The sequence below is a fragment of the Culex pipiens genome, chromosome 3, assembly GCF_016801865.2.
Source record: "Culex pipiens pallens isolate TS chromosome 3, TS_CPP_V2, whole genome shotgun sequence".
NCBI classification, from domain to species: domain Eukaryota; kingdom Metazoa; phylum Arthropoda; class Insecta; order Diptera; family Culicidae; genus Culex; species Culex pipiens.
In genome coordinates, this window is record NC_068939.1 from 109,844,406 (window position 1) to 109,867,248 (window position 22,843).

The 22,843-nt window shown below is 38.3% G+C and overlaps 1 protein-coding gene across 4 annotated transcripts in view; it reads right to left on the bottom strand.

Moving 5' to 3' along the window:
* The window catches only part of LOC120427440 (F-box/LRR-repeat protein 7-like), a 98,201-nt gene that overhangs the window by 30,186 nt on the left and 45,172 nt on the right, over positions 1 to 22,843 (bottom strand). For 2 of the 4 annotated variants that reach the window (XM_039592298.2, XM_039592297.2), the window contains one exon: positions 18,129 to 18,169. The gene's annotated coding sequence lies outside the window, so the exon portion shown is untranslated. Of the gene's footprint in view, positions 1 to 8,030; positions 8,234 to 18,128; positions 18,170 to 22,843 lie in introns of those variants that run through there. The other 2 variants (XM_039592300.2, XM_039592301.2) reach the window with 2 other exon arrangements.

Below are 22,843 nucleotides of genomic sequence, written 5' to 3' on the forward strand. Positions count from 1 at the left end.
GACACAGAATCACACAGGGAGAGCCAACTAGCTTGGATGCAGTAGAGAGGTTCAGGCGTCCAGCATCGTACTGTTGGTTCCCCGATCCCGTGCTGCAGTTTTGTCGCCTCAAGTGCCTCCTCATACAAACTTGTAACAACAACGCATCAACGTTCGCCATGCAGCCGATAGTGGTGTGCATTTCACAGTGACGGGACAGGGGACAACGCATGACTCTCCGGACTTGCCTGGGCCAAGTGAGCGCCATTCACCGCTGCATCAGGGTATCGATAGATATTTAGCGGTACATTTCTTTACGGCCCTTGCCCACGTCCACCGCCTGTGGTACCTTCGCGGAAGGGTACTAATCTCGCGTTCAGCGAATTAAGCGCGAACCATAATTCTGGCCAAGAGTTACGCATCATCTCGCAGAGTATCGCGCGCGCTCGTCCCGTCCTGCTTAGCCTTAATTATCGCACACAAGGCGCTCCGGGCCAATAGGAAATGGATGTCGGTAACCTCTCGTGGAGCAACAGACCGATAATTGATATGAAATTATTGTTTTACTCTCGGGGAGCAGCAGCAGCATTACACAGGTAAACACGCAGAATGATGGCAAAGCGGTCCACATAAAGCTGGCGATGCATTCTTCGCAAGAATATCCCACTAAGCCAACCATAGTTTGTGGTGTAAATTTGTGTAAAATGGTTTCAGTTTGTGAAATTTTCATTAATTTTAAAAAGCAAAATTTTCAATATGTCTTTCATCAATAATTTCTGAAATTGGTAATTAGTAACGTGCTTAGTAATATGCTGAACCTTCATTAAAAGCACATGTCATGTTTGATGAAATATTAGTGTACAGCAATTCCCCACGAAAACAGTATGATTCAAAAAAAAGGTTAACGATGACCTATACATGTCTGGGTACCAAAAGTTGCGTCATGGTACCGTTACATGTATAGGTCATCGCTGAAATTTTCAAGTTATCGCAGTTTTAGTGAAAAAAGCCGTTTTTTCCCGTTTCCGTCATTTTCCCATTTTTTGCGCGTGGCTCGGTGAAAAACCCAGTTCCTATTTTCAAAAATCGTATCTCAGAGTATTGAAAACATAACTTCACCTTTTTGCCTTTCTTACTAAAGAAAGGTATAGGTTTTACTTTAAGCCAGGACGTCATTTTCATCTTCGTAAATATGTCGATTCAGCATGAATTTTAATCGGAAAAATCGTCAAAAAATCACACTGCATCGATTTTTGACGCTTTGTCGCCAAGTCGACAAGTTGTCAAGTTGAGCTTCGAATACTGGCGCGAGAATGCTGGCGCATATATTTTGTGGCTAGACTTATACTCATTTTGTAGTAGCTTGTCTACCGATGTTTCCTTCAATATGTAAGATATCGTAGCTTTTCGGTTTTTTTTGCCCTGTCCGTTTTTGCATAACTGTCCAATGTTTATGCAAAAACCTTTGTGACATAGGATATTCATCCGGCTACAACTATTTTGTTTCCCGTGCGCTCCTAAAATCGCCTAAATGTAGACTTAATTTTTTCCGTGATTTCGTAAGTTTATTTAACAGGGTTCATTGGATTCCAATAGGAGCTTTCTAAGCTTTTCATCGTTTATATCGTTTTCAAAGTGTTCAATGCTGGCGACTCCAATGGCTTTCTTCCAGCCCTCTGTCACTGCCGCCATGTTTATGAAACCAAAATATTCGATAACGAACATGAAGACAACAAAGAAGAAAACCACGGTGTCTACTGTCAGATTTTGAAAAATAAACAAAGTGCAGAGACGTTTTTTAAATTATGTTCTTTTTCACACGTGACAACTTGCTTGCATGTCCAGGACTCTTTAAAGAATGTTACTTACGAGTGGAAATTTGCGATCCCGGTCCTAGATTTTCCCGGTCGAATCGGATTTTTGCTTTAAATTGGTTAAAACTACTCCTGCTTATCCGGCTGCTCATCCCGCCATTCGATTCAAGAGCTCCTTTGACTCCGGCCTCATACACACACATAATATGTCCGGAAATCTGTCCTAGATATACAGGAAAACTCGCGTGACCACTTCAACCGAATTTTGTATTTACACCAAAATATTATTTTTGGTTGACCTCTTTCGCGTTCGCCATTTCCCTATTTTGATGTAAACAATCAGAATACACCAATATTACTTCATCCAAAGCTTTGTTGATGGTGGGCTCTTCACACATACTAATGCGTGGGCTCTTCGAGGTTTTGGTGATTGTCAAACGTTCTAGACGTTTACAGTGGTGCCAGAGGGCTGCTTTCTTCCTAAGGTTCTCGCGATTGAGTGTGTAGTGGTGCGGTTGTTAAAAATTGCTATCTCTGACTCTGTCACTTTCGTAGAAGTTGAATGGCTAGCTTCCATGCACCGTGCGGCACACGCGGTTCACTTGTACCTCGGGTTTGCTTGTCTTGGTGCGCTGGTACGATGAATCAAAACACCAACACAGTCACACAACAGGGCTCGTACCGAAACTAGAAAACCAAAACCGCGGTGTGCGTTGTTGGGAAGCTTGCTATGATCGCGTTTGTCATAAACGCTTGTTTGATTACAAACGTACAAACATATTGTACGATTAAAAATATTCTTTTGGTGAATATTGCGTTTTTTTATTTCTTTTCGAAATCATTTCATTCATAATACTCATAATATCATCATAATACTTTGCTTTCATCATAAGACTTGCTTTTGTGCTGATGTTATAAATAAACAAAGTCGATGTTATTAATTGAAAGAAGTTCTACCATTGTTATATTCTTTAGTAAGAAAGGCTCTTTCTCACCCCAGGTGGGATTAAATCGGGTTTTTTTTGACATGTCATGTGTAATTTTCCGAGGAATCAGATAAAAATATTTTCAGGCATAGGCTCTTCGGTCCCGAGACCTTCAAAACAGCATTTTATGTTTTCATACGACCTTTTCGAATGTTAGGCTAGATTTTTGAAACTTCTTACTATTTTTCCCAAGTAGCCAATCTAAGACAGATAAAATCGGTTGGTTTTTGCGAAATTCGACGAAAATTTCCATTTTTCGGACCACCCTGACACGACGTAGGTCATCCTAATGGCTTAACAAAAAAATACGGATGTAATTATTTCGGCCAAAGAACCTCCAGAAAAATTTTGAGCCCGACCGGAGAACTTTTTTTCGATTTTTTTTGATTTTTTTTTATCAACATCTAAACTGATTTGATTCAGTTTTAAAACCTACTGGTTTAGTGAAAATCTTCTCTGTTTGTTGGATCAGCTTCGCTAGAATTAGCGATGTTTTTTAGATGGACCGGGAAGAGCTGTACTGCCCATGTTCGCATAAATGTCCCATATGAAAAAAACAACATGCTGAGAAAAACGCGTTTGAAGTTTGTCCCACAAATAAGGCTACGTGATAAGTTTTCACGAAAAAACTGGATTTCTTCCTGATTTCTAGAACAAAGAACTGGATGTTATAGGCTTTTCTGAAAGAGCACACGATTTTGAACCAGACTGCATAATTAACTCAAAAACAACGAAAATGCATATGGGACATTCATGCGATCATGGCAGGACTCCAAAATCAGCATGGGAATTTTTCTGCAACATCGCAGAATGACACTTTCGTCGCAGTTCTTCGTCATCCGTAAAAAAGAAAAAAACCTCTTCTAACCGATCCAAACTTGAAAACACATACAATTTTCCAACAAAATATATCAAAAACTAGCCAACATGAAACACAAACAACTGATTATAAAACAGCTCATTTAACAGTCCCGCCCGTGTGGATCAATCGGAACGCACACTGAACTCACAATCCAGAGGTCGCCGGTTCGAATGCCGCGGCGGGCGCTATTTATTTGTGTAAATATGGATATTCGGCGCCGTCGCTCCGTGCGATACTTTCATACACTTAGGAGCCCAGGGCGGCGTAGTCCTTGTAGATAAAAAGGATAACACTAGTGGTTGGTACTAGCAATGGTGGCCGAGAGCTATAAAGTCAACTTCGTTCATTCAACAGTAAGAAAAAAGTCATGCTTGTGCTTGAACAGCTTCCTAATTTGTAGATGTAAACAAAGTGGGATCATTCGAAAATCACGTTATGCATTTGCTCTATTCTTACCCCAGGGCCTTTATACAGTAGTTGTTCGGAACGGAAAATAACGAGGGGACCACCGATGCATAATATTTTCCAGATGAAATATAAAAATAAAAGATACTCAAATTTATGAACAATGTTTACTTTTCATATTTCTTTAATTGTAACTTGAAATTGAACAAAAGTTTGAAAAAAGTTTATTTATTTATTGAATATGATTTTTGCATCCATTTTGGTTTGTTTTGGTTTTTTGACGTTTGTCTGCTTTTTAACTGAGCTACGGCCTAGTTATCGAGCGCCCAGTTAAAAAGCAGCCCAGTTACCGAACAACTACTGTATCGTTAAATAATTTTTCAGTAAAAATAGTATACTCGTAACTAATTGACTTGAACATTGAATTCTTTGGTAGTAGAGAAAGTACCCACCAAGTGCAATCCCGACAAAAAATAAAGAAAAACATTGTTGAATTTCTCGAAGTATTATTATAACATGAGATTAACCGCACGGATTCCATTCCAACTGATATTATTTTAAAGGCGTACATTTCTTTCATCCAAACCTCCAACCACGACGTTCCCAAATAGCGATCCCCGGCGCACCAAATCGATCTTTATCCCAACAAAATGCCTGCTGCACGTGAGTCTCCGCCGCGGCGTCGGCGTCGGTTAAGTACACCGCAAATATGTTTTAATAACGGTTCCCCGAAGTGATCCCTTAATTGATGGCAGCCATTTGGAATTGATGGGTTCTCCCAGCAGCAGCGGCAATTTGGCGCAGCAAAACACGTGAGGGGCTCCCAAAAATGGGACTGGAAAACCTTCCGGAACGGTTGACGATGCGACCAAAAAAACTCATTTACTGCGAATTAATTAAAACAACTATGGCCGGGGTACGATCGGCGTATACATATCGTCGCCATCGTGCTAACTTGTCGTACGTGCATTTTGGGCCAAATTGAGATAAGAACGCCATTTTGTGCAGCTCACAATGCCTCACCTTTTGACCTTCACAGATCCCCAAAATTCGATTTCTATCCTGAGATATTCAACAAAAACCGAAAAAACTCCGTGCATTTTTGTCACTTTATATATGAAAGTAGTTTCAATCTTGTCGTGCTATCTTGTCACTCCATGAAAATTGATGTAAGTGCGACAAAAGGCCAAAGGGATTTCAGGCCAGGAAAGTCAGGATGCGTTTGTCGCACGTACAAGCTAGACTACCGTAAACATTTGTAATTATAACTCGGGACTCCAGCAACCAACTTCAACCAAACTTTGGGACAATGCACAGAATGGTGAGCCAAACAAAACATGTTTGTTATTGTTTACATTGCGTGCTCTCGTTTTTGTTTATTCAAGGTCAAACATTAAAACGCGTTTTTCTCGGAACGTCAAAATGGCGGGTGCGACAAGATAGCACGACGACGTCGATATGTCTTTTTGCAGCAGGACGATTGGACGGGACTTTCATCAGGATCTCCCGTATTCCGGGCCCGTCCAGAGCACGCAGGGCTGCACGTCCAAAGTCGACCCCTCGAAAGTTTCGAATTTTCCGAGCATCTTTCGCAAATGAGAAGCTGCGATGAGGCTACGTTTGGTGGGGGAAAATGAAGGGAATGCATTTTCAGAACTCAAGTGGAGATGACTTTTTGACAAATAAGACAAGGGTAAATTAAAACAACTTAATTAGCTCTAAGAATGTCGGTTGGGAGAAAATCTTCGCCGAGTCGACGGAATTCCGGTGTGCCTCGTTTGTCAAACGTGGCATCCGGGCAGGAATGCAGACCGGGTCGCAGATTTCACCGGTCCGGATTAAAGCCACCGGGAGCAACCAGGTTTCACACATTTCGTCAAAGTCAAATTCTAAGAAATGAGTTTGCGCCAGTCGTAACTCGCCGCTATCGGATCAGCACCGAGTTGAAATCCCATTCCCACGAGGCGATTCGATTCCTTCGCTGGACGGTTGTTGGCCGGCACCTTAAAATTGTGAGCTGCACTCGTCGCAGGCCCAAGAGGGGGACCGCGACGCGCGTAAACGGCCATATCCACAGCCACCGCATAACTACATATCGAACCAAAAACGACTCAATCATTCAAATATCACAGGTTACCTTCTTTACCACCTTTCACTTCACTCCCCGCTCCCTCCGAGGTACGATGTGTTTGGTTCCACTTCCACCATCTTCTCCCTGTTTTGTGAGTCGTCGAATCCCCTTACGAAACCGCGAGACTTAAATCGCCGATCTGGTTCCCCCCTCCCTTCTCTTCGCGCTTTTGCTTTCCACGATGGCGTATACTGTGAGTTGGGGTAAAGATTCAATTAATAGAATTTTTATGAAACTCAATAGTGGATAAAAATATCAATATCTATTTTGCAATTCCACTGTGGATATCAACTTTTCCTGTTCCCCGGGGCAAAAGATGTTGCATAGTACTCGTTGCAAAATTCGATTTTTTCAGCACTTGTCGTATTTGTTCAACTTGGCAGACTTTCATGTTGAAATCTTTCATCTTTCATTTAGATATTTGGGAGCAATAACAAAACTTAATAATTTAAACTTTGAAAAATATTAGCAACGGTCTTTCAGTTAAAAAGTTTAAAACCTGAAATGGAAGTTTTAAAGTAAATGTTAGTACATTTTTTACAAACACACCATTCTGGTCGAATATCCCTCCAAAAACCCCAACCTCCCAAAATCCACTCGTTCCGTGGCTGGCCATTCTTCGCAATACACATACTTCCTTCGTCACCCGGGACGGACACCCCCCCGGCCCCAGGCAGAGCGGTCGCAGGTCGACAATCAATTACTAGAATGTGAAGTAAGCAACCAATTTTAAGCAAAGAAGAAAAAACAATCTGTAACATAATCTGACAGATTGACAACCGCATTTTCCAAAATGGGAGCACACATGGCCGTTAGGCTCCGTCCGAATTGGCCGCGGCGGGTGAGCCACTTCGCACTCTCTGTTTTCGTTTTGCCTTTTGGGGAACCCGTCCGTCCGTCCGTCCGACCGCCCGTCCCGCGGAATCCCCCCCACCCCCCACCCGGCTCACCCTACTGAAGGGGACACCCTCCCGCGAGTGTTTAATAAATCCGAAAATAAAAGTATCTGAAATATTTTAATTCTCGTTAATTCTCGTTTCCATGAATAATTATAAACGTTTTGTTCCACTTGTACCACTTTGGCTACCGGGGGCTGCTGGCGCGGCGGGATCTCTCGTCTTGGACCGGTGCCGCCTCCGACGGACGGCTGGCAGGGTCGAAGCAGTGTGATGTGTGTCTTGACTCTGATTTGGGGTTCCCATAATATGTAATAAACATATACGGTTTTTTTGCGAAAGGCAATTTCGACTGGAGTTTTTGGCTTAAACTAAGTTGAAGAATGAAGAGTATGAATCATGACTTGAAAGTAACGATTGTCGAGATTTTGAAAATCCCAGGAATCGAGAGAAGCATTCTGGAGAAAAATATGATGTTAATTTACAAAAAATAGTTTTGATGATCAGAGTTAAGGCAAATGAACTTAAAACATATTTGCAAATCCGGAGAATCGAGATTGGCGAACATCATGAACTTCTGTATTTTTTCAAATGAAACACAACTTGACATTTTTTAAGCTGATGTTAGTAAACACTTCAGTTTCGTCAAGGTATGATAGATTTGGGTATAGCATATTAGTTAATTAGATAATTCACTAAGATTCAATTCTGTCGATTAGAGTGTGTTCAGAAAGTTCAAATCTGGAGTTTTTTTTTTAAAAGGTCCAATAAACAAAATTTCTAGTTTTTGCTTTTTGAGTGTTTTAAAACCGCCTTAAGTCAGGGGTATTATAAAACACCCAAAAAGCAAAAACTGAAAATTTGGTTTATTGGACCTTTTTAAAAAAACTCCAGAAATCTGTTATAACTTGACGAGACACGGGCATTCAAAATTATAATTTTGTTCCGGTTGTTCACCTACACGGCCAGGAACACGAAAACGGCCAGAAGCACGGGCAGGAGTCCGAACAAGGACACGACCTAGAGCACGGCCACGGGAACGACCAGGAACAGGCAACTACGTGGTCAGGTGCACGTACACGAACACGGCCAGAAGCACGGACAAGCACACGGGCACTAATACGGAAAAAACTCGTGTTATGACGTTTCGCGCAATCGAAAGCAAATTTAACAAATGTCCCGATCTGACACCTGTCAAACCACTCAAATGGCACTCACTAAATGAATACTGAGTTCTTTGAGTTCATTTGCTACGTCACGGTTTTCTTGCCTATAATAGAGGAAAAAATCGTGACGTCAGAAATGAACTCAAATCACTCACTCAAAACTCATTTTGTGAGTGACTTTAACATTTTGACCTAGTTTGACAGCTACCTCGTTCCCAGGTTTTCTGTGGGAGAGAAAAGGAGGCGAATACTTTATGAAAATCATACCTGTCAAAATTCCTAGCTTCAAAATTTTGTCGCGAGTTGCTTTTCTCCTCTATATGGGAAACAAAACCCGGGTTATGACGTCCCGATTTGACACCAGTCAAATCGAGCCAAACATTTCATTAGGGCACAAAACCAAAAAGTAAACATTCGGGATTATTCCACTATTCCATTCATTAGTACACTCCCTACATGCCCTCCAAGAATCTGATTGATAACAAACAATCTCCTATTGAAAAAATCAAAAACACAAAAGGGCACATAACCATTTTCACTGCAAACCAAAAAAAAGTTCAAATGTGCCCTTTTATTTTTTGTTAGGTTCTCGTACTTGAGGAACTTTTTGTGTTATAATGTGAACTTTTCATACATTCCTAACACTAATTCACTTCAAAAAAAGTTTGGTTTACTTTTCCCCAAGGATTTCTGCAGAGAAAAACTTCGTCAAAAAACAATATTTAAAATGGTCCCGCGGCTGCTGTTCAGTAAACTTTTGAAGAATTTTTATGTTTCACATACATTATCTACACCATTCAATCACAAAACTTCACCAATAATCAAAATTTCTACTGAATTACTCATTATTTCTAACTAAACAAAAGGGCCCGTAAACATCATTCAAAACAACAATCCGGTGACAGCGCTTTAGTGCCCTTTCAGCTCTCTTCGAAATTGCATTTAGAAAGGGCCCATTTTGAACAACAGTTGGAAAGTTAAAAGGGCCCAATAACGAAATTTTTTTAAATTGTGCTAAAAACAACAAAAATTAAAAAGCATTTAAGCAGAGTTGAGGATAATGATGTGTTTTATCATATCATCAGTAAAAATACCATCAGTCAAGCTTCTTTTTTAAATAGGATTTGAAACAAGTTGTCCACTTTTTGCAAGCGATTTTCTCGAATCGCGGTTTTTGGTTTTGTGCCCTAATGAAATGTTTGGCTCGAAATCACTCAAATGGCACTCACAAAATGAAAACTGAGTTCTTTGAGTTCATTTGCTACGTTACGGTTTTCTTGCCTACAGAGGAGAAAATCGTGACGTCAGAAATGAACTCAAATCACTCACAGTTCATTTTGTGAGTGACTTTAACATTTTGGCCTAGTTTGACAGCATCATTGTTCCCAGTTTGCGTTGGGAAAGAAAAGGAGGCGAATACTTTATGAAAATCATACCTGTCAAAATTCCTAGCCTCAAAATTTTGTCGCGAGTTGCTTTTCTCCTCTATTACAGGCAGAGTTAAAAAAAAAACAAAAACAAAGTTAAACTAGCACAACACACACTGTGCGCCTCATCATACGGTCGTTACTGTAATTATCAAATTGTATAATTGATTGGCCTGTAATCACCTTGGGCCACCAAGTGGCGCGTATTTTTGGCTAGCTCTTGTGAAAACGGGCAAAACCAACAACTGGCTCTGGCCAAACAACCGTTGAGCCGAGAAGCGGAAATCAGAAATAACGTTTAATCGGCGCTGGCGATTATAATATTTTGTTTTGGCAATGAGCCACACGATTCTCGCCGAGTGTGCGAGTGAATTTGGTATTTTTTCTTCGATTCCACAACTTTGTTTTGTACTTTACAAAACATTTGGCGTGCTAAGTTTGTGGAAAATATGTTTTTCGTATCCGTTTCGCGATACGAAGTCACGATGTCAACAAGTTAATCGGATTAAACTCAAAGCTGATAGACACTGGTAGACACGTATTTATTCAACTGTCACAAACATGACATAGGGGAAATATACCCTCTCTAATCAAACACCTATCTTTGTCATATGGAGAGTTTGATGCTCGATTAAAGCTTATTCTATTTAGGCTTTAAACTTACCAGCAACGGCACCGCCTCGAGTAAGCACGCAAATTTATGCCATTTACTGGCCAAAATGATCAAATTAAATTCAATTTTGATCATAATTTCTAACGAAAGTCGCCATCAATATCTTTTCACTTGTGCTAACGATTTCAAAGCGCTTAAGATATAAAATTGCTTCCAACTACCGGCAACATGTTATTTTGCACATTAGTTTGTCACTCACTTGAAAAATAATCCCGAAAAATGTAAATAATTAGCAAGCACCATCAAAAAAACAAACGCGCTAAGTCTTCTGACGTTTGAATTTTGAATACCCATTCCAATCGAAGGCTGAAGAAAACCGAGCAAGAAGCGAAGGCAAATAAAGAACAAACTTGTTCAACAAAGGGTGGCCACCAACACAACCAACATGCTGGAGCAGCGCCTGCTGGAGTGAGCAAGTGCTGCCAGGAAACTTTCTCTATAAATGATACTTTTCGTGAGTGTTCGCGTAAAATTTCATCAATTTTTGCAGCACTAAGCAGACCCAAAAGAGCGCTGGAAGAAAAGAGAACTAAGGTGAAAATAGAAAAATGGGCGTGGCCCAATGCTCTCGACTGATTAGAATGCATTTTTAAAATATTTTTTTAAATGCTTGTAAAAGGAATAGCATAACTTTTAATTAAAGTGAAAATAAACAGAAATGTTCACACAAAGTTGCTCTACTCGTTGGTGTACTTGGTTTTAGTGACATTCAAGGAACAATCCAGATTATCCAGCATCACTCAAACACAACCGCTTATTAGGCTTAAAATGGGCATATTTCCCCTATGAACTTTTCATCATGTTCTGAGAAAATGCTGGGTATCCATATGTTTCTACGGTAGTATCACAAGGTTTAAAATTATTGAAGAGCCGCAGCAACAATCGCAATTTGCTCCGTTTTCTGCATTCTTTTTAATTTTTGTCCTGATTGCTTAAAATCCTCCGCTTCACTCGTGAAAATAAATCAACCGCAACACCAACTTGCTCTTTTCTGATTATTGTTTTTAATGTGCAAAGGTATTCTTTATATTTCATTTTTTTTTTCAAACTATTTCTCAGAACTGCTTAGATTTTCATGACATTTGAATTTTCAAGATATTCCAATTAAAAATTTGTCCTCCTTTTAAATTCCTGCAGTTGCCATTATAGTTTAAAATTATTGTTAGTCTCTTTATCTGGCCTGAACGCAGTCAAATTGGTTAAATTGGTCTGCCCAAAATCGTTTACATTCATTTACTCTAAACATTGTGACATGTCATTTCGGTGTGACCCAAATACTTCTAAAAACGGCGTTTTTTGTTCGGCAGCCAGTTGCGTGTACGTTCAGCCGAGTGCAATTTTCTATTATTTTATTCAATTATAGCTGAATTTAATCAATTTTCTTTTCGCCAGTTGTCCAAGTCTATCAGGTTGCTGTTTTTTACCCCATCTAACTTATGTTCGTCACTTTGAACCAATCGGTCTACGGTGCAGACACGTGAACTTTGCGTTTAACGCGCCCGCTTGAGCAGAAAAAAATGGCGCTCAGCCACTGATCCTATTTTCTCATTGTTTCCATACCAACCCAACACACTCACACTATCGCGAGCGTTGCTGTTGTTTCAGGCTATTTTCACAACGAAAATCACTTAATCTCTCGGTTCACCTTTTTTCGCTACCTGAACCTGAACTCCACGTGCAACGGCACCGCTCACCGTGGCTTGAAAAACGAACGGACGAAGGCTTTGTTCGAGCACATTGTTAGCAAACAAATTATAACGTCGATTATTGAATTTATTGCCATCTGGTGGCCGCCGCGTCGCTTCGTTCGTGGGTTCGTGCTCAAGTTGGCAATCTTGGGGCGAAAGTGAAATTGTTTGGTGTTTTTTTTCGCTTCTCTTAGTCTGCGCTCGATACTGCCGAGTACAAGTCCAGTGGTGGGTTTTGCATCGCGTGTGACCGCTGGGATTTAAACTTTTAGTGGCCTCGATTCTGTAAAGTGGCTCAAAATTAACAAAGATGGGATGTTTTTGTAAGGGACTATCCATATTTGAAGTATGTATTTTAAAAGATTTATAATAGTCCTTACTTCTCTTGTTAAATGATTTTCTTGTTTCATTTTATGTTTTTTCGTATTGGCATTTGTGTTGTTTTTTGGTGGTACAGAGAAACCGTTTTTTACGCGGTGGCGTTACGCTTTTTGTTTCGTAGATTTCTCGTAAACCATGCAATATTTTTGCAAGCTTCAAAAAGCGTGTTGAAGATCTCTAGAGTTTTTTTAAAGGCCTTATTATTATTTTGTTTTAGAACATATTAAAAAAATGCTTTTAAAAGATTGCAAAAATGTTGCGTCGTTCCAGAGAAATCGACAAATTAGAAAAAAACGCAACGCATCGCGTAAAAAGAGACCTTGATATTTGGCCTTTTATTGTACCTTAAATAAAATTAAATAACAAGCTATACACTCAATATTTGAATGAAAAAAGTGTTTTGAAATGCATTTTAGACTAGTTCAGTTATTGACAAAAACTTTAAAAAATATTTGTACCAGCCTAATAGGATTCCAATACACGATTTTTTTGAAAATAAAAAAATGGGGTCTACGACACGCCGGATGCAAACACGAGAAAATTACAAAAACGGGAAAAAAAACGTTTTTTTTTGTTTTTATTAAAACTTTATTTACTATAATACTTGATCGACGGCTACTAAAATTTTCGTAATTTTCGTCTAACTTGATAATGAAAAGAAAAGTTTTTAGCAAAAATTTGACTTTACCAGCATCGGATATCTATGGGTTAATTAAATTGTACCAAAATAGCTAAAAACAGTTTTTAACCTGTGGAGTAGAGGATTCTTTTTTTCTGAGCACCTAGTACACATTTTGATGCCTCTGTGATCTCTTATGCTAACTGGAAAGAAAAACCAGCTAGCTTAGTACATGAGAGAACAGAGGCAACGATTTGTTAAGAATTTTGATGCTTCTAATGCATATAAAACTGAAACTATTATTAAATTATGTTTCAATAACGCTTTTAACTTTTGATTTGAAACTAATTTTATCTGTTATTGGGGCGTCCAATTTTACATAAAAGTCCCATTGACACCAAATTTCCAAACCATCATCATTTCAGGCTGAATGAAAGGGTCGCACCACCACTCCGTCACGAGATATCGAAAAATGGAGCTCGGATTCGTGATCAGGGACAAAAGTTACCACTTTGGACAAAGTTTCACGCAAATCGAAAAGGGTTCGGGGCAACTCTTCCCGTTTTCGTGTGAGTTGGTAGAGAATTACCCAAATGCCTTTCGTTTTTTGATTCGAACTCATTTTCTTTGAGAAAATCTTAGCACTTCAAGAGTATTAAAATTAATTTATTAATTACGTTTTGTTTTATTCAAAATTTTCCACAGGTAGGGTGGGGGATGTAGGGGGTTGAAAAAAGAGTCCACACGGTTTATAGATGGGCCCTTGGCATGACAGACTCAATGGTTCTCGGGCATTACTCAACCAATCAAGCTGATTCATTTTTCCAGTGAATTGTTAGGGTGCCTAGATGATTCTGGAACTTTGCAGAACGTAATTTTTGCGATCAAAAACATCGTTCCAACTTTTTCTTTCGCGTGTTAAAAAAAATCGCCAAAAATTCCCCGGATGCAGTCGTTTTAAAAAAGGTGGAACGATGTTTACGGTCGCAGACATTAAAGATTTGTTCAAATCAAGTTCTGCAAAATTTTAAGATCATCTGGAGATTCTTACAAATCCCTACAAACAAGAATCGTTCCGATTGGTTGAGTAATGCCCGAGAACCAGCAAGTTAGAGTTCCCGTTCCATCTTTTTTGGGAGACTTGGGCGTCCGTGTAAGTTGGACATGCGTTGAGCGTTCCAGTGTTAAAAACCTTAACTTATGGACAGGCCATGTAAGTACACACAGAAAAATATTTTGTAGAATCAGCCTGTACGAGATTTGATTCAACAAAATTTTTGTTGAATATAATCAACGCTGTTTTTGCGTTGAAACAAACCTTGATTTTCTCAATTCCACAAAAATCTTTTGTTGTTTTGAAAAAAGTTGCTTTGACGTTTAGCGTTGATGCAACAAAAAATTTGATTTTCAAATCAACAAAACGTTTTGTTGATTCAAATATGCCTTATTTTTCTGCGTGTAGATAAATCGCAATGCACTCCTCACACAGCCTTACGATGCAGCAAATCTTTGGCTGATTTTGGCAGTAAGTACACGTATGTATTAGGGTGGTCCAAATCCGGGCTTTTTTGGGGATACCCCTTTAAATCATAGATTGACCCATCATTAGGCTAAATTCAAAATTTGAGCTCATTCTGACCACGGGAACCTATCCCTGTAATAGATTGAAGTTTTTATGGGCAAAATCGTCAAAATGTATGGAGAAAAGCAGACATGCATCGGCACTATGAGCTCTTTTTAACGGCACTCAGCTTGTTATAGATGGCATTTTCGTTTAAAGCAATGTTTTGCTTGTTGCTAGGTAAAAATCTCTTGATTTTGGCTTGAATAATGTGTAGAAAACATTGGTTCATTGGAAAACCCGATTTTAGCTATATGTTCATGTAAGTGTTCTCTTAAGCTCTCAAGAAGAACTTCTTAAAAGCTCTTTGAGTGCAATTAAGAGTTCTTAACCTATATCTCGGTTGGGTTTCAAAATAATCTCTCAGGGTCTTCAGGAGCCTAAAAGACAAGCGTAATTAGCGTATTCTAATCACTGGCACAACATGCTGGGTATCTTCTACGTGAAATGACAAACAAGTTCTTCTAAAAGAGGAGTTAGAGCGGATGCATGTCTGGAGAAAAGCAACTGTTTTACTTTCTTACCTGTGAGCAGTTCTCTAGGATTTCGGTCATTCGATTTTTTTTGTATTTTTTAATCCGACTGAAACTTTTTTGGTGCCTTCGGTATGCCCAAAGAAGCCATTTTGCATCATTAGTTTGTCCATATAATTTTCCATACAAATTTGGCAGCTGTCCATACAAAAATGATGTATGAAAATTCAAAAATCTGTATCTTTTGAAGGAATTTTTTGATCGATTTGGTGTCTTCGGCAAAGTTGTAGGTATGGATACGGACTACACTAGAAAAAAATAATACACGGTAAAAAAAATTTGGTGATTTTTTTATTTAACTTTTTGTCACTAAAACTTGATTTACAAAAAAACACTATTTTTAATTTTTTTTTATTTTTTGATATGTTTTAGAGGACATAAAATGCCAACTTTTCAGAAATTTCCAGGTTGTGCAAAAAATCATTGACCGAGTTATGAATTTTTTAATCAATACTGATTTTTTCAAAAAATCGAAATTTTGGTCGTAAAAATTTTTCAACTTCATTTTTCGATGTAAAATTAAATTTTCAATCAAAAAGTACTTTAGTGAAATTTTGATAAAGTGCACCGTTTTCAAGTTATAGCCATATTTAAGTGACTTTTTTGAAAATAGTCGCAGTTTTTCATTTTTTAAAATTAGTGCACATGTTTGCCCAGTTTTGAAAAAAATATTTTTGAAAAGCTGAGAAAATTCTCTATATTTTGCTTATTCGGACTTTGTTGATACGACCTTTAGTTGCTGAGATATTGCAATGCAAAGGTTTAAAAACAGGAAAATTGATGATTTCTAAGTCTCACCCAAACAACCCACCATTTTCTATCGTCAATATCTTAGCAACTAATGGTCCGATTTTCAATGTTAATATATGAAACATTTGTGAAATTTTCCGATCTTTTCGAAAAAAATATTTTCAAAATTTTCAAATCAAGACTAACATTTCAAAAAGGCCAAACATTCAATATTACGCCCTTTTAAAATGTTAGTCTTGATTTGAAAATTTTGAAAATATTTTTTTCGAAAAGATCGGAAAATTTCACAATTGTTTCATATATTAACATTGAAAATCGGACCATTAGTTGCTGAGATATTGACGATAGAAAATGGTGGGTTGTTTGGGTGAAACTTAGAAAACATCAATTTTCCTGTTTTTAAACCTTTGCATTGCAATATCTCAGCAACTAAAGGTCGTATCAACAAAGTCCGAATAAGCAAAATATAGAGAATTTTCTCAGCTTTTCAAAAATATTTTTTTCAAAACTGGGCAAACATGTGCACTAATTTTAAAAAATAAAAAACTGCGACTATTTTCAAAAAAGTCACTTAAATATGGCTATAACTTGAAAACGGTGCACTTTATCAAAATTTCACTAAAGTACTTTTTAATTGCAAATTTGATTTTACATCGAAAAATGAAGTTGAAAAATTTTACGACCAAAATTTCGATTTTTTGAAAAAATCAGTATTGATTAAAAAATTCATAACTCGGTCAATGATTTTTTGCACAACCTGGAAATTTCTGAAAAGTTGGCATTTTATGTCCTCTAAAACATATCAAAAAATAAAAAAAAATAAAAATAGTGTTTTTTTGTAAATCAAGTTTTAGTGATAAAAAGTTAAATAAAAAAATCACCAAATTTTTTTTACCGTGTATTATTTTTTTCCAGTGTAGTCCGTATCCATACCTACAACTTTGCCGAAGACACCAAATCGATCAAAAAATTCCTTCAAAAGATACAGATTTTTGAATTTTCATACATCATTTTTGTATGGACAGCTGCCAAATTTGTATGGAAAATTATATGGACAAACTAATGATGCAAAATGGCTTCTTTGGGCATACCGAAGGCACCAAAAAAGTTTCAGTCGGATTAAAAAATACAAAAATTAAAATTGAAGAAAAAAGACCGATTTCGTAGAGAATTGCTCCTGTGGAAGGTGCCATAGATATCCGATTCTTACCATTTCTCAGATGCAGGACTTTCATTAAATTTTGAACAACTTTCCAGAAGACTCCATATTTTTAGGATTTTTTGCTGAAAAGTTATTAGCTTCCAAAAAGGACCCTTTTTGTGCAGACGGTTCTAAGGGGTTACCTAGAAACAATAATTTGTAAAAGTACGGGCGTGCGTGCTTGTCTGCCTGCCTGCCTGGCAGTGCGCCTGTTATGTTGCCCTTTCGAGCAGGCCGCGTGAAACCTGTCCTTTTTGGAAGCTAATAACTTTTCAGCAAAAAAACCTAAAATTATGGTGTCTTTGGGAAAGTTGTTCAAAATTTAATGAAGGTTCTACATCTGAGAATTGATAAAAATTGGACGACTATTACGCCCTCCAAAGGTAAAAAAACTGAAACATTTACTTTTCTCCATACATTTTCACGATTTTTTCCATACAAACTTCAAGCGACTAGAGAAAGGGTTTCCCGTGTTCAGAATGAGCTCAAATTTAGCCCCAAAAGCCCGGATTTGGACCACCCTAGTAGGTATGCGTCGAGCTTTCATGCCTTCTCGAAAAACACGCCATAATTTCTAAACAGAGCTGTTGGTGTGTTTACATTACGAGCGAAATTGAAGTGCTAAATCGTGCATCGTGGGAAACCAGCAACAACAAGAAGCCTTTATGAGCGTATAATTACCGGATTTGGCTACCGATTTTTGCGCTCATCAGTGGCCTAAGCTCGACCAGTCAACCACCCTTGTATGGGTATGAGATGTTACGCGACGCGGTGGCGGGATTGCTGAACCCTAAGAGGACAGTGTCCGTACCGGGGTTCAGAGCGCAGGCCAACTCGACTTGACGTTGATCGATTGAGAGAGACAAAGAGAGAAGGATGCAAATTGACGCATGTGCGAGCCAAAATTATGAACAATTACTGAGAAACAGTTTGTGTCGCTATGATATACGTAACATTTTTGAAATCCAGCATCGAAGAAAGTCAACCGATAATTACCGAGCCCCTAAAGCTGGAAACTCCATGATGCCAGTGGATGTCTGAAAAAAGAGAGAAAAAGAAAAGGGTTAGTTTAAACTGCAATAGAAATAGTAAATCAATCGTCTCTATCAAAATAAAAGAAGAAAGTTAGTATTAGATATTAAAAAACAAACATGACTTTATACTTATCGATGCTTGTGTGCTCTCTTATACTAACTGACATTTTGGTGGTTACGAGAAAATCGATTTTTTAACTTTGAATAACTGTTTCTGGGAAACTAGTCGACAAACAATTGTCCTAATAATTTTAAAGTATGCTCCTGACATATCTTAAAGACATGGTAAAATATGAAAAGTTTTGAAATGCAAAAAAAAAATTGGCAGAGAAATTACGAAAAAAAATCATGCTTGCAATTAGCACAAGTGTGTCTTGAACAGTGATTTGTATGAGTTAGCACAAACGTGCACAGGGCGAATTTTGCAGTTGAGCTAAAATGCTTCTTCGATGGCAGAGTCGTGTATACTTCCAACGTGGCACTTGGTACAAAAGTGCGCAGAGTCATTTTATTGTAAAAATAGTTGTTATGTGTTGTTTCAATGTTTTTTGCGTATTAAAATTGAATTGTTGTTAGTTAAGGAACATTTTTCTCAACAATACTTTTTTAATAGACTTGTTTATCATTAAATTTATTGTGAAAATTGTAGTTTTTGAGAGCAACTACCGTTAAAGTTAAAACTTGAATTTTATGAAGAAAAACTCAGTAAAGTGTGAGGTTTCATAAATATAAGTATGATAATCCATGAAATAGCTTCAATAAGACCAACTATGACGAAAACCGAATAGTTCTACGCTTACAAACAGAAGAAATTGATTTTGTAAAAACTTTGAGCCAGTTTATTTTATTTCCATCATGTCATACGACCTTTTCAGAAATGCAAGATATCCAGGACACAAACCATGGAACTGTTATGGTAGATTGCAGTTAGAACAAGTGTGTCTCTTGCAATGAATTCTTAGTTTGTATCGAATAGAACAAAAGTGCTAAAAAAATCAATACTTAGTCTTTGAACATGGACGACCCCTACAGTTGTGCTAAGTGTGCACAACTACGTGAATGATGTTGTTACGTAGTTTTTTTGGATTGGACGATCCCTGCAGTTGTGCTAAATGTGCACAACTTCTTGAAGGATGTTTGAGTTGGATATTTGGGTTAGACTAAGTGTGAGATTGATTAATGGATGTTATTGTTACGTAGTTTTTTTTTGGATTGAACGATCCCTGCAGTTGTGCTAAATGTGCACAACTTCTTGAAGGGTGTTTGAGTTGGATATTTTGGTTAGGCTAAGTGTGAGATTGGTTAATGGAAGTTATTGTTACGTAGTTTTTTTTTTTGGATTGGTCTATCTCTGCAGTTGTGCTAAATGTGCACAACTTCTTGAAGGGTGTTTGAGTTGGATATTTGGGTTAGGTTAAGTGTGTATGTTGTTGTTACGTAGTTTTTTTGTTTGGACGACCCCTGCAATTGTGCTAAGTGTGCACAACAAGAGTTCTCAAATGAACCGGTTAGGCTAGGTTCACCTATTGGTTCGGCTTAAACCTCCCTTTGTGGTTCAATCCTGGTTCAGTGAACCATGAACCATTCGTTACACCGCAACATTCGTTACACCGCAACATTCGTTACACCGTAGTATGGATACACCGTAACATTCTTTACACCGCATCATTCGTTACACCGTAACATTCGTTACACCGTAGCATTCTTTACACCGTAGCATTCTTTACACCGTAACATTCGTTACACCGTAACATTCGTTACACCGTAACATTCGTTACACCGTAACATTCGTTACACCGTAACATTCGTTACACCGTAACATTCGTTACACCGTAACATTCGTTACACCGTAACATTCATTTCACCGTAACATTCGTTACGCCGTAACATTCGTTACACCGCATCATCCGTTACATCGTAGCATTCGTTACACCGTAACATTCGTTACACCGCAACATACGTTTCACCGTAAAATTAATTAAACCGTAACTTTCGTTAAACCGTAAAATTCCTTACACCGTAACATTCGATACACCGTAACATTCGTTACACCGTAACATTCGATACACCGTAACATTCGTTACACCGTAACATTCTTTACACCGCATCATTAGTTACACCGTAGTATGATTACACCATAACATTCGTTACACCGCATCATTCGTTACATCGTAAAATACGTTACACCGTAACATTCGTTACACCGTAACATTCGATACACCATAACATTCGTTACACCGCAGTATAGTTACACGGTGGTATAGTTACACCGTAACATTGTTATACCGCAACATTCGTTGCATTGTAGCATTCTTGACACCGTGACATTCGTTACACCGTAAAACATCGCAATTAAAACATTTTTAAGTCGTTGTGCACACTTAGCACAACTGCAGAGGTCGTCCAATCCAAAAAACTACGTAACAACACCATCCACTAACCAGTCTCACACTCTGCCTAACCCACTTAGCACAACTTCAGGGGTCGTTCATTAAAAAAGAACTACGTAACAATAACAACCACTTAATCTCACACTTATCCTAACCCAAATATCCAATTTAAAACATTTTTAAGTCGTTGTGCACACTTAGCACAATTGCAGGGGTCATCCAATCCAAAAAAAAACTACGTAACAACATCACCCACTAACTGATCTTACACTTAGCCTATCCGAAATATCCAATTTAAAACATTTTTTGAATCGTTGTGCACACTTAACACAACTGCAGTGGTCGTCCAATAAAAAAAACTACGTAACAACATCATCCATTCTCCAATATCACACTTAGTTTAACTCAGGGGTCATCCAATTAAAATAAAACTCTGCCACTAAATAATTATTTGACACACTTCGTCTAACTTACAACTTCTTCACGTATCCAAATGTGCACACTTGTGCTAATTGCCTTCCAAAATAGTGCTCCATAATATTGCTCAAACTAGTAAGGCCACCTGGCAATTTACCATAATATTATAGTACAGTCGTATTTTTATGGATTTGCGTGTTTTCAAAAGGTCAAACCATGATGAAAAATAAGAGAGCACATCCATGATGCGTTCGAAAATGTCAGTTAGTACAAGTGGTTGCAGGGCGATATCTCCGCGTAGGAAACGAATTTTTCAGATCTCTTAGAAGCGTTTTGTAGGGAATTTAATTAGCTAGAAGATATCATCATTAACTCATTTTGGCCCAAAAGTCATTTAGTACATCAGAGCACAGAGGCATCGTTATGTGTACACAGCAAAAAATAGTTGATTTTTGGAATGTTGGAAATTTGGTTGGTTGAACATTACCTTTTTGTTGAGTAATATTACTCAAAAAATGTGTAAAATGTGAACCTGATGAATATTCATCAGAAACTGATGAAAATAATAATATATTACACATTTTTGACACAAAATCTGTCACCGTTTTTTGATGAATATTACCATCATTTTTTGTCTGTGTAGAAAAAATGCTCAGTTCATACTGATGACACTATACAATCGGAAATGTTTGAAGTTCAAAACTAATGTTGAGCACTGTAAAAAACGAAACCGTTGAAAATTGCACCTGAAGTTCACATTTAAATACCAATCAAAAAAAGATCCCCTCGATCGAACTTACCCTCCAAATTTAACCAATAACAAAGCACCCAAAAAATCCCGCCAAGAGATGTAGATAAAACGCCAAATTTGCATACGCTCAACGCACGAGCATTCCGTCTTAATCCGGTAGCGCATTGCGGACTTTCGACGATCGACCTGATCCGCTGAAAAAGGTTTACCTTTCCATCCATCCAGTGGCCCTTCGCGGCCGGGGTCTCGGCTCGGATGTGGTCACGATTTGCGGACGATTTTGGCGTGCATAAAAAGCACATTTTCCAAAGTCCGAAAAGGCTTGATGGGTGTGCGCACTCAGCACACAATAAGCCCCGACACTTTAGTAAAGGGAAGAAGCGAGTGTGTGTGTGTGCATTCAGCTTTCAGAACCATTTGTCAGTTTGTCAGTTTGATAGGATAATTTACGTTGCACCATGTGACCGTGGCCAAAAGGGGGAGGAGAAGGACAAGCCCTTTATCTGGAGTCGTTCCAATAATTACTGTCGTTTCTTGCTGTCATTTGCTGCACATTTGGGACGAATCGTTCGACGACTAGTAGCTCTCGGTTCCGCGGATTTCCGGAGCGGTCATCGGGAGGCAGAATTCAATTTTCTACTTGTCGAAACCAATTGATTTGGCGAAGTTTCTCTTCGTTGCGGAAAGGGCGTAACCAATATTGTCAGCAAACTAAGAGTGAATTTTTATTTAATTTTGAAGATGCTTACATTTCAAATAGAGCAGTTGAAATTTGTCTACATTGATAAAACTAGGCCAATTAAATGAATATTGAATATTTTTGTTTCCCATGTCCTCAACAATTTCCCAAAAAATGTTTAAATAACTAAAAATATAAATTTTCACTTAAAAAAGATGGGTAATTCTCTACCAACTCACACGAAATCGGGAAAAGTTGCCCCGACCCCTCTTCGATTTGCGTGAAACTTTGTCCTAAGGGGTAACTTTTGTCCCTGATCACGAATTCGAGGTCCGTTTTTTGATATCTCGTGACGGAGGGGCGGTACGACCCCTTCCATTTTTGAACATGCGAAAAAAGAGGTGTTTTTCAATAATTTGCAGCCTGAAACGGTGATGAGA